This window comes from Cherax quadricarinatus, chromosome 34, assembly GCF_038502225.1.
Source record: "Cherax quadricarinatus isolate ZL_2023a chromosome 34, ASM3850222v1, whole genome shotgun sequence".
Classification (NCBI taxonomy): Eukaryota; Metazoa; Arthropoda; class Malacostraca; order Decapoda; family Parastacidae; genus Cherax; species Cherax quadricarinatus.
This window is the reverse complement of record NC_091325.1, coordinates 14,461,575-14,474,192: the sequence shown is the minus strand read 5'-3', so window position 1 is coordinate 14,474,192 and position 12,618 is coordinate 14,461,575.

The window sequence follows — 12,618 nt, the reverse complement described above, 5'->3', positions numbered from 1 at the left end:
GCACAGTACTCGCTCCCATCTTGTTCCTCATCCTCATATCCGACATAGACAAGGATGTCAGCCACAGCACCGTGTCTTCCTTTGCAGATGACACCCGAATCTGCATGACAGTGTCTTCCATTGCAGACACTGCAAGGCTCCAGGCGGACATCAACCAAATCTTTCAGTGGGCTGCAGAAAACAATATGAAGTTCAACGATGAGAAATTTCAATTACTCAGATATGGTAAACATGAGGAAATTAAATCTTCATCAGAGTACAAAACAAATTCTGGCCACAAAATAGAGCGAAACACCAACGTCAAAGACCTGGGAGTGATCATGTCGGAGGATCTCACCTTCAAGGACCATAACATTGTATCAATCGCATCTGCTAGAAAAATGACAGGATGGATAATGAGAACCTTCAAAACTAGGGAGGCCAAGCCCATGATGACACTCTTCAGGTCACTTGTTCTATCTAGGCTGGAATATTGCTGCACACTAACAGCACCTTTCAAGGCAGGTGAAATTGCCGACCTAGAAAATGTACAGAGAACTTTCACGGCGCGCATAACGGAGATAAAACACCTCAATTACTGGGAGCGCTTGAGGTTCCTAAACCTGTATTCCCTGGAACGCAGGAGGGAGAGATACATGATTATATACACCTGGAAAATCCTAGAGGGACTAGTACCGAACTTGCACACGAAAATCACTCACTACGAAAGCAAAAGACTTGGCAGACGATGCACCATCCCCCCCAATGAAAAGCAGGGGTGTCACTAGCACGTTAAGAGACCATACAATAAGTGTCAGGGGCCCGAGATTGTTCAACTGCCTCCCAGCACACATAAGGGGGATTACCAACAGACCCCTGGCAGTCTTCAAGCTGGCACTGGACAAGCACCTAAAGTCAGTTCCTGATCAGCTGGGCTGTGGCTTGTACGTTGGTTTGCGTGCAGCCAGCAGCAACAGCCTGGTTGATCAGGCTCTGATCCACCAGGAGGCCTGGTCACAGACCGGGTTGCGGGGGCGTTGACCCCCGGAACTCTCTCCAGGTAAACTCCAGGTGTCACTAGCACGTTAAGAGACCATACAATAAGTGTCAGGGGTCCGAGACTGTTCAACTGCCTCCCAGCATACATAAGGGGGATTACCAACAGACCCCTGGCAGTCTTCAAGCTGGCACTGGACAAGCACCTGAAGTCGGTTGCTGACCAGCCGGGCTGTGGCTCGTACGTTGGTTTGCGTGCGGCCAGCAGTAACAGCCTGGTTGATCAGGCTCTGATCCACCACGAGGCCTGGTCACAGACCGGGCCGCGGGGGCGTTGACCCCCGGAACTCTCTCCAGGTAAACTCCTCCAGGTAAACACCTCTCAAATAGGAGGCGAAATTGTTGGATGTGCATTCCTGCATAATTTGAGTATCAGGCGACAGGACAGGACAACTCCAGGAACCTCAGATAAGCTGTCTAAATTATGTTTAATTTCTGGCCAGTAAATTTTTCATAAATGTGGGCAAAAGGGGGGGCCCTGTACATGACACATTAATCTCCAGTCAAATTGGTGAGTGATATTAAGATATATTTTCCTTCTGTTATGTAATTGTGTATATATATAACCATTTATTATTTTTAATATACAGTCCATAAAATTTATATATTTACCAGTATTCCTGGTTATACATATTTCATTGGTAATTAATAAGTCCAGAGCAACTTGTGGATATGACAGTGGTAGGTATCGAAGGGGGACATTTTTTGCGACCTGGGTGTCCCAAATTCCTACTTGTCTAACTGATAAATAATAATTATCTATGTTCATTTATTGTTATGTACATAATGATACATTCAGATAAATGCAATTTTCCACAATAATAATAATAATAATAATCATATATTTGGGAATATATTAGTTACTGTCTACCCGAAATGCTCAAGCATTCTAGTGCTTAACAATACTTATTATATGTATACTACACAAAGAAACAGAAAAAAAATTATTTGATCTGATTTGATGTCAGCACTTGCCAGAAATCCTGTGCAAGCCACGAGGCTCTCCAAAATACTAAATAAATGAATAAATAAATTATATATATATATATATATATATATATATATATATATATATATATATATATATATATATATATATATATATATATATATATATATATGTCGTGTGCCGAATATGTATAACTGGTGAATTAACAAGAACTCATTTAAAATTAAGTACTTTCTAAAAATTTTCTCTTATACTTTTAAAGATATATTTTTTACATTAACGTTGATGTAAAAAATTATAATTTCGCACCAAAAGTAACTTAGAAAACTTACCTAACCTTATTATAACAAGAACAATTTATTTTAGCCTAACCCAACTAAATATATTTTAGATTTGTTTACAATAATTTAATGCTAAACAATCACAGTGAAATATATTTTTTCCTTAGGTTCAGAATGATTTTGGCCCGAAATTATTGCATACACTGGACAAGCAACGTTGGTTTGCGTGCAGCCAGCAGCAACAGCCTGGTTGATCAGGCTTTCACTTGTCCTATATGGCAAGATGAGCGTTGCTATTCAAGCCAAGATCGCAAGTTCTGCCTATTCGGCACGACATAAATATATATATATATATATATATATATATATATATATATATATATATATATATATATATATATATATATATATATATATATATATATATATATATATATACAGTGGACCCCCGGTTAACGAACTTTTTTTATTCCAGTAGTATGTTCAGGTGCCAGTATGACCGAATTTTTTCCCATAAGGAATATTGTGAAGTAGATTAGTCCATTTCAGACCCCCAAACATACACGTATAAACGCACTTACATAAATACACTTACATAATTGGTCGCATTTGGAGGTATATCCACTGTATATATATATATATATATATATATATATATATATATATATATATATATATATATATATATATATTATAGATGGGTTCCACCTCTGGTGTAAATTGTGGGACCCATAGCCTCGGAGAAGTGGGTAAAAAGGCTTCAAGGAAGAATATTTGGATTTCTTCCTGAAGCCGTTTGAATATTCCCCTTCCCCTACCACCCCATCTTTTAATATATTTTATTTTTGACAATAGGAATATTTTATTACATAATATGGTACAGAAGATTTAAGAGATACATTGTTGATATAAAGGTGGCATATGCGGTACATGTTGTTATGTGTGCATCACCGATTATAAGGCGAAAATCTCATCCAGCTCCTCAGAGCTGGGGCGTGTGCCCAAAATACAGCAGGCATTACCCCTTTGAACAGCCGCACTGAGCCGCTGGAACAGAAAACTAGCTGCCCTGGGATCCCTAGTTACCTTGATGAGTCTTTTTCCCAGCTCCTTAAGGAATTTAGATGCACTCTTTCCCCATGAGCCAAGGGTCTCTGAGCCTATGGGAACAAACATATAATGATGGGCAAGTTCTCCATATTTTCTAGACTTTTGGGACTCCCTGAAGCCGGCAGCTGCCCCTCCTTCCTCCCTGGTGTATTGGAGATAGGTATCAGCCAAGGTAGATGCACATGTATAGTCCCACACCACCTGCTTCCCATCTGTCCAGGCTTGAAGGGTGATACCATCTGGACGCTTCTGGCTGCCATCAGATCTGCATAGTTGGGGTGGCTCCCTTACTGCTGGGCATCCAGCTGTTGTGAGGCTCCTCTTGATAATGTTATTAACCTCCTCATGTCTTGCAATCTTTCCCTCGGATTTACGGCACACAAGACCATGGTACCCGAATCAGTCTGCTGCTTCACTGCCACAAATACACCTGTTCGACGAGAATAGCGGCGGCAAGTCGAAGGGCAACACCGATGCGGATGGTCTGTGGGTCGAGGCGTGTGCCAAGGCTGGAGTTGGGAACAGCCAACAGAAAGTCCCCAGCATGAGGGGCTCTCACTGCCAGGAGGCAGGCTCTATCCTTCCCTGACACACTCTGAAGCATTGTTGAGGCAATATTTTCCACTATTGGGCCATCCCAGTGCGATTGTTTGTAGTTGTTGGGGGGAGCAGGTCTGGTTTCAGAGCCCGTTAGATTATCCCAGATCATTGCTCCGTCAATGAATATTTGGTCCTGGACTCCAATCTTGTCCCTAAGATGTTCATGGAGAATCGCTGCTACAAGCTCTCTGGATGCAATACACGAGGACATAAAAGCAGGTAACGCAATCTGTGATGACTTGCGGACACCAATGCCTCCTAGTCGGACTGGAAGTATGTGTGTGTGTGTGTGTGTGTATATATATATATGTGATGAATGGTTTGAAAAACTGACAAGTTGAAGATTGAGACACTTATGCAGCATATGGGAATCTTTATTCAGGAAACGTTTCGCCACACAGTGGCTTCATCAGTCCAATACAAAGAGGAAGGCATAAGGAGAGGAGGAGTATGAGGTAATCAGTCCCTCAACCTGGAGTCGATGTGTTCAGTCCATCAATCTTGTAGAATGTACAGCATAGGGCCGTAGACGTGGCTTGTATACTGTAGTGAGGTGACGTAAAGCAGGTGGAGGCGGGGTCATAGTGGTACCATCCACTAGTCGAAGTAGGTCTTCGTCCAAAGGTTGAACAAGTGTTGAAGAATTCTTTGTAACAAGATCCCATGATGCTGCAGTGTCTGACAGTTGTGATGAATGGCTTGATACACCGACAAGTTGAAGATTGAGACACTTATGCAGCATATGGGAATCTTTATTCAGGAAACGTTTCGCCACACAGTGGCTTCATCAGTCCAATACAAAGAGGAAGGCGTAAGGAGAGGAGGAGAATGAGGTAATCAGTCCCTCAACCTGGAGTCGATGTGTTCAGTCCATCAATCTTGTAGAATGTACAGCATAGGGCCGTAGACGTGGCTTATATACTGTAGTGAGGTGAGGTGAAGCAGGCGGAGGCGGGGTCATAGTGGTACCATCCACTAGTCGAAGTAGGTCTTCGTCCAAAGGTTGAACAAGTGTTGAAGAATTCTTTGTAACAAGATCCCATGATGCTGCAGTGTCTGACAGTTGTGATGAATGGTTTGAAAAACCGACAAGTTGAAGATTGAGACACTTATGCAGCATATGGGAATCTTTATTCAGGAAACGTTTCGCCACACAGTGGCTTCATCAGTCCAATACAAAGAGGAAGGCGTAAGGAGAGGAGGAGTATGAGGTAATCAGTCCCTCAACCTGGAGTCGATGTGTTCAGTCCATCAATCTTGTAGAATGTACAGCATAGGGCCGTAGACGTGGCTTATATACTGTAGTGAGGTGAGGTGAAGCAGGCGGAGGCGGGGTCATAGTGGTACCATCCACTAGTCGAAGTAGGTCTTCGTCCAAAGGTTGAACAAGTGTTGAAGAATTCTTTGTAACAAGATCCCATGATGCTGCAGTGTCTGACAGTTGTGATGAATGGTTTGAAAAACCGACAAGTTGAAGATTGAGACACTGCAGCATCATGGGATCTTGTTACAAAGAATTCTTCAACACTTGTTCAACCTTTGGACGAAGACCTACTTCGACTAGTGGATGGTACCACTATGACCCCGCCAGCAGCCCAGCCACCGTGGAGAGAAGACGTCGTCGTTCCCGCTCTTCAGCTGAGCAACTCTGAACACTGTTGCTCGAGAATTTACTTGGGTTATCCTGAGTAGTTCTTCACCAGAGCTGAGAGGAGACTTGCTTGCAGTCACTTCGAGCCCCATCCCATCAAGAGGGTAAGGCGGTGACTTGCTTGCTTGTTCACCCCTCTCATCCCCATCCCCCCATCCTTCCCCATCCTCCCCCCACCCATACATCAACACTGGCCCACACACTTAACACACTACATACATTGCTATCCTTCTGACTGTCCTATCTTCTTATTTTTCGGCAACTTCGCTTTGGCGAGTTAACACAAGGCATTTTGACCATCTGGTAGCCCGTGTGGTTTTTTAAAATCCAGCCGATCTTTGCCTTGGGCCCTTTCCCCTCACTACTCGAGGGTAGGCTATCTTAGGAGCTGACCTTCATAAGTCAGCTGAAATAGGATGTTAGGCTAACATTAAGGAAAGATACCTTTTTGTTAAGCAACTCCTCTGCCACATGCTCCTTCCTAGGCATCATGGCGAGGATTCGTGTAAGATTACGCATTGATGGAAATCAAATGTCCATGAAAGACATTCTCAATTGTATTTGCTCTAACTCAACTGTTGCTCCAGTGGATGTTTTTAAAACCCACACTGGAGTAGTACTTCTCCTCTCTTCTGAAGAAGAGTTACTCCAACTCCTAAAGCATGATGTCTTGGATAAACTGAAGACTTCTGGTGTTATCCCAGTTGCACCTGACAGCTATCAAGCTCAGAGGACTGTGTTTGTGGCCAGAATCAACAGTTTTATGAAACACAGCAATGTTAATGAAATTGTTGATAACATTAATACCGAGAATTCTGACCTTAGGGCTGTTGAAGCACATAAATTCTCGAATCCCAACAACAATAAGGTAACTTTAAAATTAATACTCGAGACACCTGAAGAGGCCAAACTTGTGTGTCAAAATGGCTTCAAATGTTTCAATACCAGATGTACATCTGACCAAATTTCCATGGAACGCTTTGTCAGTGTGACACAATGTTTCAAGTGTTATGCCTTTGGTCATAACAACAACAAATGCAGTATACAAGGGCAAATTTGTAGCATTTGCTCTGGCCAACATTCCTATCGTGTTTGTACCAATAAAAATTCACCTAAATGTGTCCTCTGTAATGGAAAACATCATGCTGTTTCTGCTATTTGTCCTGAAAGAAAAAAGGAAATGCAGAAAATTCTTGACGCCAAGAAACTATCCACATCTAAGAAGACCACTCCTCAGGCACCGCCAACCATGTCCCAAACTTCCTTCCCAGCTCTGCCTGGATCAAGTGGGACTCCTCAGGTCTCTACCAATGGTTCCAATGTTTGGAATTCTGCCCCTCTTGGAGAGCCCCAATCTAACCCTCACTTACAACAGACACAACAACAAGGTTCAGTCGCATCTCATGTGTCTCAGGTATCCACAGATGGGGATATAATGAGAGCACAACTAATGTACTTGGTGGCCAAAGACACAGCTGGTGGTGATATTCAACTCTGCTCTCGTGTTTTGAATGATATGTTAAAGGCTAATGGGATCACTCCCATCATTATCCCTGAAAATGTGAAGGCCATTATGACCCAGCCTTCTCATAACAAGAAGTATGTACCATACTCTACATCTAATAATAAGCCTAAGTCATCCCTGGCTCAGGGATCGCCCTCCTCGCAAACCCAGGTTGTCAACTCTTCTCAACCCGAAAAGTCAACACCTGAACATAACAATGCCCCAGAAAGTGGTGCCTACTCTCCCGCTATTGTAGCTGAACCTGTTGAACAGGAACTTTCCCAAGGTAACTCACCTTGCCTATCTAATATTCACTTGGAGCCTACACAGTCTCCCATTAACTCTCACAAGCCTCTGATTCCTGAAACTGAGTATAGCATACCTCAGTTTCATGATGATGACTCTAACGACTCTAACGACTCTAACGATTCTATTGATTCTAATGAGTCTGTTAATATTACTGCCTCTAGTGAAGATGAAGATGATGGCATTGTTAATACACAAGCTTCCACGCAAAAGTTTCCTTCTCCTATTGAAGAGTCCAGCAAGGATAGTACAGATACAACACATAACATTACTTGCAGGCGTTCAGAACGCAGTGTACGAGCGAAGAATAAGCAATAATGGGGATTACAATTTTCCAACTTAATGTTCAACATTTCTTTAATAACCGTTACCTTCTTGAGGTTGAACTACATAACTACAATCCCGATGTTATACTTTTGAACGAGACAGCTGCAAGAGTTGATCAACATATTAAATTACGTGGATACTGTACTGTTGAGAAATCGAGAGGACAGTTTAGTGGTGTAGCCATCCTGGTTAAATTAGGATATACATTTAAAAATATTCATGTGGATGAAGATAACATTCTTGCAATAGAACTAACAACGTCGCATGGACAACTAGTAATAGGAACTGGATATTTTCCCCCGAGACAGCCATATATAGAGTCAATTCCTCTACATAGGATATTAAGCAGAAATATTCCAACAATTTTAGCTGGAGATTTTAATGCTCATCACCCTGCCCTCTTTAACTGTGGAGCTGGTATTCCACTGGGTGACTTAAAAGGAAAACAACTCTTTAATATCATGACAGCTAGAAACTTGTCATTTCAAGGCCCATTCTTCAAATCGTACATTGGACCTCATCCAGGAACACCAGATATTGTACTGACAAACAGAGACTGTGACATCTTTCACTGTCGTATATCTCCTGGTGGAAATGTAGGATCTGACCATATCCCTGTTATAATACAACTACAAACTTCTCCATTTAGAATACCTGTAACTCCTAAACCCAATCTTAACACCCTAGGATTTGACCCCTTCAGGGCATATCTGGGTGATGATGAAATTGTGTCCTTGGAAAATCTACCTTCCAGTGCAATTGATGATGCAATCAGGTCCCTGCACAATCGAATAATTGAAGCTACCAATGCAACTTGCCAATTAGCTTCCACAAAGATATACCAACAATATAAACCTACTAGAGAAATTAGAGATACTTTAAGAAATTATCAAGCAGAATGTAGAAGGCATCTTCAAACAAGACAACCACCAGCAGCTACATTGCACCGATTAAGGCAAGAATTAATTAACATGATTAGTCAACACAAACGAGACATATGGAAATTTTTAGTTCTTCAAGCTAATCAATATAAACGTGAACCAGCAAAATTTTGGAGTAAGATCCGACAACTTTTAGGGGGAAAGCACAAGGTTCCTAACTACTTAGTTCATACCTTCACTGATGAAGATGATGAAGATGTTGAAATTAAACTTGACGATCCACAGGACCAGGCTAATTTGATGGGTGAAGTATGGGAGAAAATTCTCTCTCATAATAACAGTCGTCAATTTAATAATAATCATTATCAGTTAGTAAATGAATGGAGAGATGAGAACTTGGATGATCTACAACCACTACCTACCATCGATACTTCAACTCTTGAAGATACCCACCCGCTTACTAGACCTATTACATTACTAGAGATAAGTCAGGTTATTGGAAGAATGAGAAATAGAGCCCCTGGCCTCTCTGGAATAACAATGAAACAAATAAAGTACCTACCTAGAAATTGCAAACAGTCCTTGGTAAATATCTTTAATGCCATCTTGGCCTCAGGATATTTTCCTGTTGTTTTTAAGACTGCTAGGATGATCTTTCTTGCTAAGCCCAATAAAGACATTCACCAACCTGGGAACTATAGACCTATATCTTTACTTGAAGTCACTGGAAAAGTTCTTGAGAAAGTCATTTCCAACAGATTGAATTACTATATGGAGTTTAATCACTTGTTTACTGAAAAACAATTTGGCTTTAGAACACATAGAGGTACCAACCATGCAATAAATGTTATTTTTGACACTGTAGCAAGTCTAAAACAGCAGGGCAATCTTGCCTTAATTGCCACCAGAGATGTTCATAAAGCTTTTGATAGCTTATGGCATGATGGCCTTATATACAAACTCATTGACCTACCAGACCATAACTGGACTTTTCTCAGAGTAATCTATAATTTCTTAACTCAAAGAAAAATCATTCCCACCTTTCATGGCAAGTCGACAGAACCTTTTATACCGACGGCTGGTGTCCCACAAGGTTCTTGTCTCAGTCCACTTTTGTTTAACATTTATGTGAATGACCTTCCTCAACCAGAGTTTAATGACACAATTGTGACACAGTTTGCAGATGATGTTATTCATGTCGTCTCATCAACTCCAGTAACAGGAAAATACAAGTATGAGAGAGTCATAGAAAAAATGAATATTGAACTTCGTCGAACATCTAATTGGGAGAAGAAATGGAGAATTACGACTAATCCTGACAAGGTCCTTGTTAGCACGATAGGATGTTTTGCATCAACCATTGAAGATAAAGGGGGTATCTCCATCAGAGGTACACCTGTAGCCATTAGAAACCCTAACAAGATCTTGGGATATGAAATAGACAGGCTGCTCCACTCAACATCTCATGTAACTAAAAAGATCAACACAGCCAAAGCCGGTCTTAGCAGACTCTTTCGATTCAATCAAGCCCCTCAACATGTCAAAAAACATCTGTATAAAATGATAATAAGACCTATACTTGAATACCCTTGTGTCCCAATATCATTAACAACAAAGACCAACATGCTACGGTTACAAAGGGTCCAGAATAGAGCTCTTCGATTTATTACCAATACCAGGAGGAGAGACAGAGTTAAAATGGCAGATTTACACACACAACAAGATATCACTGCCATAAATGTACGCCTTGACACCCTAAAAAAGAAACAACTTTATACAATGCAAGAACTATACATGCCAGATAGAGAACATCCTATACAAGTGATAAATACCACCGATTACACCATCAATACTCCACCTCACAGGACTCAAAGAATGACTCTCCCACAGAGGGTTCGTCGTTTTATTCATAAAGATGATTACCCTCGACCCATGATTTTGAGCAACTTACCTGACGAAGAAGATTGGATACTACCAGAACCCTTCTATGTATACTGAACAAATCATCGCCCCCAATTAGGGAGACATCTTAAATAACTTTCTAATGTAAAATTATGCTATTGACTATGGTTGGACACCACCATTAAGAAGCTATTGTCACGAGCTCATAAACTGGCCAGAAAATATTGCCTTTCCTGTCGTATAAATATCCGTTGTGCAATCGCGAAAAAAAAAAAAAAAAAAAAAAAAAAAAAAAAAAAAAAAAAAAAAAAAAAAAAAAAAAAAAAAAAGCAATTGCAACTTGTATAATTACAACCAATTCAGAGTCATGTACTTATATACCTATTATATTTATGTGACTCTGATGGGTTAGTATTATACCTCTTAAAAAATAATCTTATCAATTCAAATACACTTTTTAAATTACACCAAAGTGGTTGGGCCACTTACCTTTTATATCCTACCTCTCCCCCCCCTCCAACCCTCTTCCAATATTTCCATCCTTACCCATCCTTCTTCCTTCCCCATCTTACCAAAGCTCTGGTCATTAGAAGCAATACGGTCACGACAAAAATAACTGCTCTAAGAAACAAATATGCCAGTTCCTGATCAGCCGGGCTGTGGCTCGTACGTTGGTTTGCGTGCAGCCAGCAGCAACAGCCTGGTTGATCAGGCGCTGATCCACCAGGAGGCCTGGTCACAGACCGGGCCGCGGGGGCGTTGACCCCCGAAACTCTCTCCAGGTAAACTCCAGGTCTCCAGGTAAATGTTCTTCCCCTGACCACTACTGGGTTAACTGCTCCAACCCTTTAAAATGCCCCAACTGCCAACAACCTCACCCTGCCACCTCATTCCAATGCCAAAAACGAAAAGACTACACTCTCAACATTCGTGCTGACAATGCTGCAAACACTCCTAATCCATTCTCTACCCAACCACAACCTACCCTTTCTTCTGACAATTTCCCTTCTCTACCCCAAGCCACCCCCCACCCTCCCTCCACCCCTCAGGTTCCCCCCCTCCTGTCCACCTCTCCCACCTACGCTAGCACTATCAGAGGAACTGCCACTTCATTACCCTCACACACAGACACCAATTCAACAAACAACATGATCTCCACAATTGTACATCTCTCTGTCCTGATTCCCAAATATTATGAAGCTAACCTCCCAAACCTTTTAAATGGCCTCCTAACAGCAATTAATTTCCCCCCCGACTTCTCCTTACCCCCCCCCTCGCCCGGACAACGTCACTGACGTGTGCTTCAGCCTTCTCCGAGCTGCCTCTAGCCTAGCAACTGACCTCACCTTCCCTCCCTCATGCCAGGACGCAACACCAGCCGTCCCTCCATGCCCACATGTTCCCTGCCCATCCACCTCAGCAACCCCCCCCTGCCCCCCCTCCCCCTGAAACCGCCACTCTGTCTGAGCCTATCACACCTTCACCATCTTGTACATCTGCTGATAATGAATCTTCCACACCTACCACACCTTCCCTTGACTCCAACTCTTCTCCCACATTCCCCGGTGGACACCATGAGTTTAATCTGGGGTCAAATCATCCTATCCCTCCTCACAACTCCCGCTATCCCACCAGAATCAAGAACAGTGGCAATAAACAACACACAGACACCAATACAGAACGTGAAAACACAAAAAACTCACAAACCACACAAGCCCTCACGCCCTCCTTCATCAGAGTCCACCAGTAGACACTGCAAAACAGAAACATACCACAACACAGAAACTACTGCAGATGGTCTAGCCAGGATGGGACCTAAGCATGAACTAGCTAGACCTGACTACCCTGCCCACACAAACAATATACAACATGGCCCTTAAGGTCACACAATTCAACATACGCAGCTACAACATGAACAAGCACATCCTGGCCGAACTCGTTGAGACTGAGCGCCCTGACGTGCTGCTTCTCAACAGCACCTGTGTGCAAAACACCCAGCGAATCCGACACTGGGGTTACACAACCCGCCAATCTAAAGCTGATCCCTACAATGGCACTGCCATCATGGTAAA